Raw genomic sequence first — 6,494 nt, 5'->3', positions numbered from 1 at the left:
GTCGGGTTCGTGTCCCGACTTTCTAATACCCGTCACTCAGCTAAAGGGAGTGCGAACGCTGTGTCGGGTTGGTGTCCCGACTAATAATCGTAACTCAGCTAAAGGGAGTGCGAGGGAGATAGATATATGTTGACAATTTATAAAGCGTATAACTTTTTAATGAATGGTCCGATTTGAAAAATGTCTTCTACATTTCGATAGGTATAAATATACACAACAAAATTGCATTTATACTTCTCGGAAATCTTTAAAGATGTGGGCGCAGGACCCATTTTAAAATCGTTAGTGGGCGATTGTGGGCGTTAGAGGAGGCGTGGCGCTCGGCTAAAATAAACTTGCGCTGCGTAGGAAGCCAAAGAATATGTGTGGGAAATCTCAACCTTCTAGCTTTTGTAGTTTCTGAGATCTCAGCGTTCATACAGACAGACAGACGGACATGGCTAGATCGACTCGGCTAGTGACCCTGATCAAGAATATATATACTTTATGGGGTCGGAAACGCTTCCTTCTAGCTGTTACATACTTTTGCACGAATCTAGTATACCCTTTTACTCTACGAGTAACGGGTATAATAATCACATTCAAATATTCCATCAGAATTCGCTCATTTCTGGTGTTGAATAAACTTCCCCGAAATCCACTTCTATTTTTGTCCCAAGCGAACATGGCAGTTTTTGAACGATATCTTAAAAACTAAAAGTGGTACAAAATCAAGACTTTTAGAAAAAATAGAGCTTGGAAAGAGTGAAATCCCATAATTAAAATTAAAATCCATTTTTTAACAATTTTTTTCAACTTTAAAGTTGTGTCCATATACGGTTGACATAAGGGATTCGTATGTTTCGAAATATTTAAGCATACTGTTGATTCATGCAGGGCTCTAATGTGTGCCTTGTTTTAAATTTTGTTTTTAAATTGTCAAAAATCAAAATACCCACTTCAAAACAAATTTAAAATTATTTTTTCGATAGGGGAGAGGTCTGTAGGTTGAGACGGTCTGTAAGTTTAGACACTCAATTTTCTCAAAACTTATCCACTAAAAAAATTGTTTTTATTTTTTTTTTTTTTAGTCCTTTTTAGTGACAAAACTTTTGGGGAAAACATTATAAGCCAGGCTCTAGCCAGATTAAAGCTGTGAGAGTCGTGTACCATTTTTCACCAAAAAAGTTGTTGTCCACTTTTTTCAAAATTCCATTTAAAATTAATAACGTCCTTAAATTAACTTGGTAAGAGATTTAAAACATTAGTATATTAACTGTTAACTAATTAAAAAAGAATTAGCTTAATGTGACAGTCAGAAAAAAAGTTATTAATTTTTTCCCGATACATCCCATTTTGTGTAAGTTGGGACACCCGTTTTTCATACAAAAAGGCCTTAGGCCAACAGAGGTCGCTTTCTGCCTAGTACATTTCTTTGATATTAAGGGAAAAGTGAATGTTCAAAGAGCCTTTTTATTTTAATGGTTATTTGGTCTAAGTTTTTAAAAAATGGATGGGAACTGATTAAGGACGAAATAAAATTGATTAAATTAACATAAATAAATAGTTCCTTATAGTTTGGAGTAGGGGAGAGTGGGGGAATTTCGTCAGCATTTTTTCAAAGCTATTTTTTGTCCATCTTGAGACACGTTATCATATTTCTATTTTTATTGTTGAATGCGGTTAGCACCAAGCTTTAAAATGTGACATTCCCCTATTTTTTTAATTAGCTTGGTGATTTATAATAAAATGTAAAACCAATATACTGGGGCAATCTCACCACACAGGGGGGTAAAATCACCACACAACTGGGGAAATTTCGTCACCTGAAAAATGTAGGGAGTTTAACGCCTGAAAATATGCTACACTGATCAAGCGTACCATTTTTGTTGACGTCCTATATTTGTTGCTGCTGCTGGTAGTCTGTTCGTTAGCCAGCTCGTCAAATATAAAAATATGTATTTAAAATAGGTGCGAATTTACCCTTAGCGTAGGGTGGCGAAATTTCCCCAGACCGTACTTTTTTAGAAATAATTATTTTTCTTGCGAAATTAGGCGCGAAGTTAAAAATCACTGACGCAGAAATGCACATTATAGCACTGTGTATTATATAAAAAATCATGTATCTTATTCCTTTTGAATTGTGGCATACAGAAAAAATTTCGTCGAGAACTAAATGTAGCTTTTGAACTGTTAAAACACATTTAATATTATAGCTTAATTATCTTGGCCTTCTGTGCAAAACAAGTGCATTGGTTGTGTCTGGCCGTCTTGAAGGACTAAAACAAAAAAATTATATATTTTTACGACTTATGGATTCCGAGATATTGCAGGTGACGAAATTGCCCCTGTGACGAAATTCCCCCACTCTCCCCTACTTTTTGTGTGAGTATTATTAACTTTAAAAAGTGTCTCAACTTACAGACCTCTTTTTCAAAATGTCGTTTTTTGGGACTTTTAAAAAAAAATAATTTTTCAGTTTTCCCTAAGGAAAAAAAATATTTGTTTTTGTTTTTTATTAAGCTAATAGACTAACCTTTCGATCAATACCAAATGCGTAAAGTTTCATAAGTGAATGTCGAAATGGCAGATTAAAAACAAAAGGTGTACCAACCTACACCCCTCTCCCCTATTATTTTGTAAACAGTGAAAAACTTTCAAAAAAAGCATGTGAACTGTTGTCTGTGCAGTCAAGAAGCGTAACTATTTAACCGGAGCGGGCTAAGTAAAAACAGGAGCGGCGGCTTTTTTAAATTTGTAAAATTGTCAGCCGTTTCAGTGCTGCGATTTTAAAAAATCGGTTCACTATATCATATAGCTGCCGTTCCTATGGTCAGCTAATGGGTCTAAAATGGATCTTTTTTGATTTTTATACCCTGGGATATAGCTTTTCTTAAACATTTCAAAATTTCGAATTAAATTTAACAAAACTCGGACGTCTATATTACATAGCTCCCATGGGACGGATAAAAAATATAATGCCAAAATATTGCGAAAGCAGCTACAATTTTGATGGTTTTAACATATAAGCAAGTAAATCTAAATTTAATGTTTTTGTAAGTTAATACGAATGATCTGCAAGGGTTTCTTGTTCATCTAGTGTTATAGGACTAGATTTTTAGGAAAAAATGACAAAAGACAAGCCCAAACGGGATACGTTAAAAACAACCGAACTACAGAAATTAAAGCATATAAAGCCCACCTATATGATAATTATTTATTTGATCAAGGGCCACAGTGCGTATAAGTTATAAACTTTAAAACCATTTCGCATTGCCTAAAAAGTATCTCAACGGGCACAGTATAGACGGATGAGGATAGCCACATTGCACATACACAAATCCGATTTATAAATTGGCGTTTTATGTTTAAATACAGCACTGGAATATAAAAAAAGAAAAAACGCTTCTTAGATATGTTGATTTACATGGTAGGTTTGTAGGTTGGGGACTTTTTGTTTTTGATCTGTCATTTGGTCGTTCGCTTATATATGCTTTAGGTACCGACCAAAAGTTTGATCTTTTACCTTTAATACAAATGTTCTATGCTGTAGAAAAACTAAAAAATTATTTCAAAGTGCCCAAAATTACACAAAACAGGCAGTTCAGTAAAAAAAAACAAATAATTTTTCTGACAGTCAAATTTATATTGCTAGGAGTTTAATAACTTACACTGGACAACAAAATGGACTTTATTTTACGCGATTTTACAAATACCACTTGTTAAAATGGAAAACTAAGTATACAGATTTGGTTATATACATCTATATTAACACAATTTAATGGCCATAGGCTCAGCTCTAACCATTTCTCTTCTCGGTCCAAATACAAAAATGGCATTCTTATCGGGTACATGCCCACTAAAATGATTTACTATCAGGGTTCCTCTTGCTTAAATGAATTTCCTGTCCACTTTTGGTAAAACAATTTTTGAAGTTTTCGAAACTATACAAAATTTAAAATATATTGTCGTGATCTATATTGCAAATCTATTTCTAAAGCATTTGAAAAAAAATCGTAATCGTAAGCGTTAAGTATTTTCTAGATTTTGATAGCTATTAACTATAGTTAGAAAATTAAGGTACAATTTATGGTTTGCGAATAATATCGATAGTATCGCTCAGCAAAATAATTTAATTTTACATGTAATTTTTGGTATATTTTAGGAATAAAACATATTTTTAAATATATTAACGACGGAACGTAAAGCATGTAAAATTGGATTTTTTATTTTTAGTTATTGCCTAAAATTGTAAGCTTGTGGAAAATAGCTTCAAATATACTTTCTAATTTGATTTTAAAGTAAATGACGCGTACTGGTAATACTTAAATGCTACAGAGCTGCCCTGATTCAACAAAAATGTTCAACAAATGTTGTTGAATTGGTGAAATTTCCGAAAGTTGTATGGAACTTTAAATGGTAAAGCTTATTGACAGCTGACCAAAATTCCACCATTCAACAGTTTAGGGAATACCCGGAATATTACTGGTTTTCTTTCGTTTTTTGTAATTGGTCGTTTATTTTTTCTAATTATACCCGTTACTCGTAGAGTAAAAGGGTATATTAGATTCGTGCAAAAGTATGTAACAGCTAGAAGGAAGCGTTTCCGACCCCATAAAGTATATATATTCTTGATCAGGATCACTAGCCGAGTCGATCTAGCCATGTCCGTCTGTCCGTCTGTCTGTCCGTCTGTCTGTCTGTCTGTCTGTCTGTATGAACGCTGAGATCTCGGAAACTATAAAAGCTAGAAGATTGACATTTTGCATGCAGACTCTAGGAGTTCCTACGCAGCGCAAGTTTGTTTCAAAAGGGTGCCACGCCCCCTCTAACGCCCACAATCGCTAATATACGATTTTAAAAATTTCAATATTTTGGAAAAGTAAAAGTGCAGTTTTATTGTGTTTATCAATACCTATCGAAATGTAGAAGAAATTTTTTAAATCGGACCATTCGTTAAAAAGTTACGGCGGATCAAAGTTTTTCTCCATCTCCTTCGCACTCCCTTTAGCTGAGTAACGGGTATCTGATAGTCGGGGCACCCGACTATAGCGTTCTCTCTTGTTTTAATATCGATAGTGACCATAATCTATGTTTTCGCAACCCTATTGGGAACGTCTATAAACTCACATCAGCTTTAAAATAAAAGGTTGGCTTCCAATTAAAACATCAAGTGACAAAGCGGCAACAAGAAATAACCGAAAAAGAGAGTAACAAAATATAGAAATGTCTGCATCGAATTGTAATTGTTGTGCCAATGGCTGCCATTTATTTATTTGCAGCGATCCTTGGAGCCAAATGCGGCTGATGACGCTGACGAGCATTCAAAATAGAAGGCAAAATGCATTTGGGCAGCGTTTTTCGGAATGTTTTCAAATCAAATATCGGTAGTTGTCAAGAGGGACGAGAACTGAGCTGCCTCCTAGCCTTCCGTGCCTTGCTAGCTGACGTTGATTGCCTTTGACTGCGTATTTATTTGTATGGTCTGTCTGTCGGTGGGTCTTTCAGCTCGCTGGTCAGTCGGTTTGGTTACATTTTTTCCGAGTTTGTTGCAACTCTCTTTGTTTTGTTTCTGCTCTTTGCATGTTGCGTCATTTTCATTTTGTGCACTATTGAGTTGTGTGTTTTACGCTTTTTGTCAACATTTTGTTTTCAGCAGCTTTTGTGTACTTTTTCACAGTGTTCGCTACTGCCTTTAATGAAATGTTTTGACTTCAGCACCACCCAACCTACGTACATCAGCACAATGTGTACGGATCACTGGGATATCTGCTTTGAAATTAATATTAAAGAACTGTTAAAGCACTTCAATAGACCCTTTTCCCGTTTTTATTACATGTTTAGCAGCCTAATCAAAAGAACCACTCGAGAGGACTTCAACTGACAAGCATTGCTGGAATTTGAATTTGATTTTCCACTTACGGCACGCTAAGCGTAATAAACACGTTTCTCCTCCACCATCGCTCCTGCTCGGCTTCATCAATTGGTTTAATGACGCAGCAAAGTATGCAACAAAATAATACAAGCAGATACTGATGAAGGACCAGGATCCGCAGCCGAAGCCAGACAACGTCTCATTCAGAGTCTTTCACTTGAAATCACTTGAACAGCTTGCACATTTATGCAACTCACTTCACACAAACGGTTTCGGATTTGGGCTGGGATCACTGCAAAAATCACTTCCCTGCAATGCATGCAGCCTGGCCCTGGCTCCTCCCTCTTAGCCGCCCATTGCAATGCAGTCAACTCTGAAATTGCTTGGATTGGCGTTTGTTTAGCAACTGTCGCAGGCCTCTCGATTCCGCACCCCCGTCCTCACACTGACTGCGAAAATCTGCCGATGTTTCACTTGACCAACTGGCAAAGAGCAATTTTAGTCCAAAAATTTTAATTGATTCTGAAGTGTCGAATAGGCGGCAAGAAAATCAATAGTGGTTTTAAGCCCAGGGAGCTCCTAGAACAGCGAATGTGATAGACAATTGTTGAAATTTTAGACATATCTTTTTATAGTCACG

The sequence above is a fragment of the Drosophila takahashii genome, chromosome 3L, assembly GCF_030179915.1.
Source record: "Drosophila takahashii strain IR98-3 E-12201 chromosome 3L, DtakHiC1v2, whole genome shotgun sequence".
NCBI lineage: Eukaryota > Metazoa > Arthropoda > Insecta > Diptera > Drosophilidae > Drosophila > Drosophila takahashii.
Note: the sequence above shows the minus strand (reverse complement) of the source record.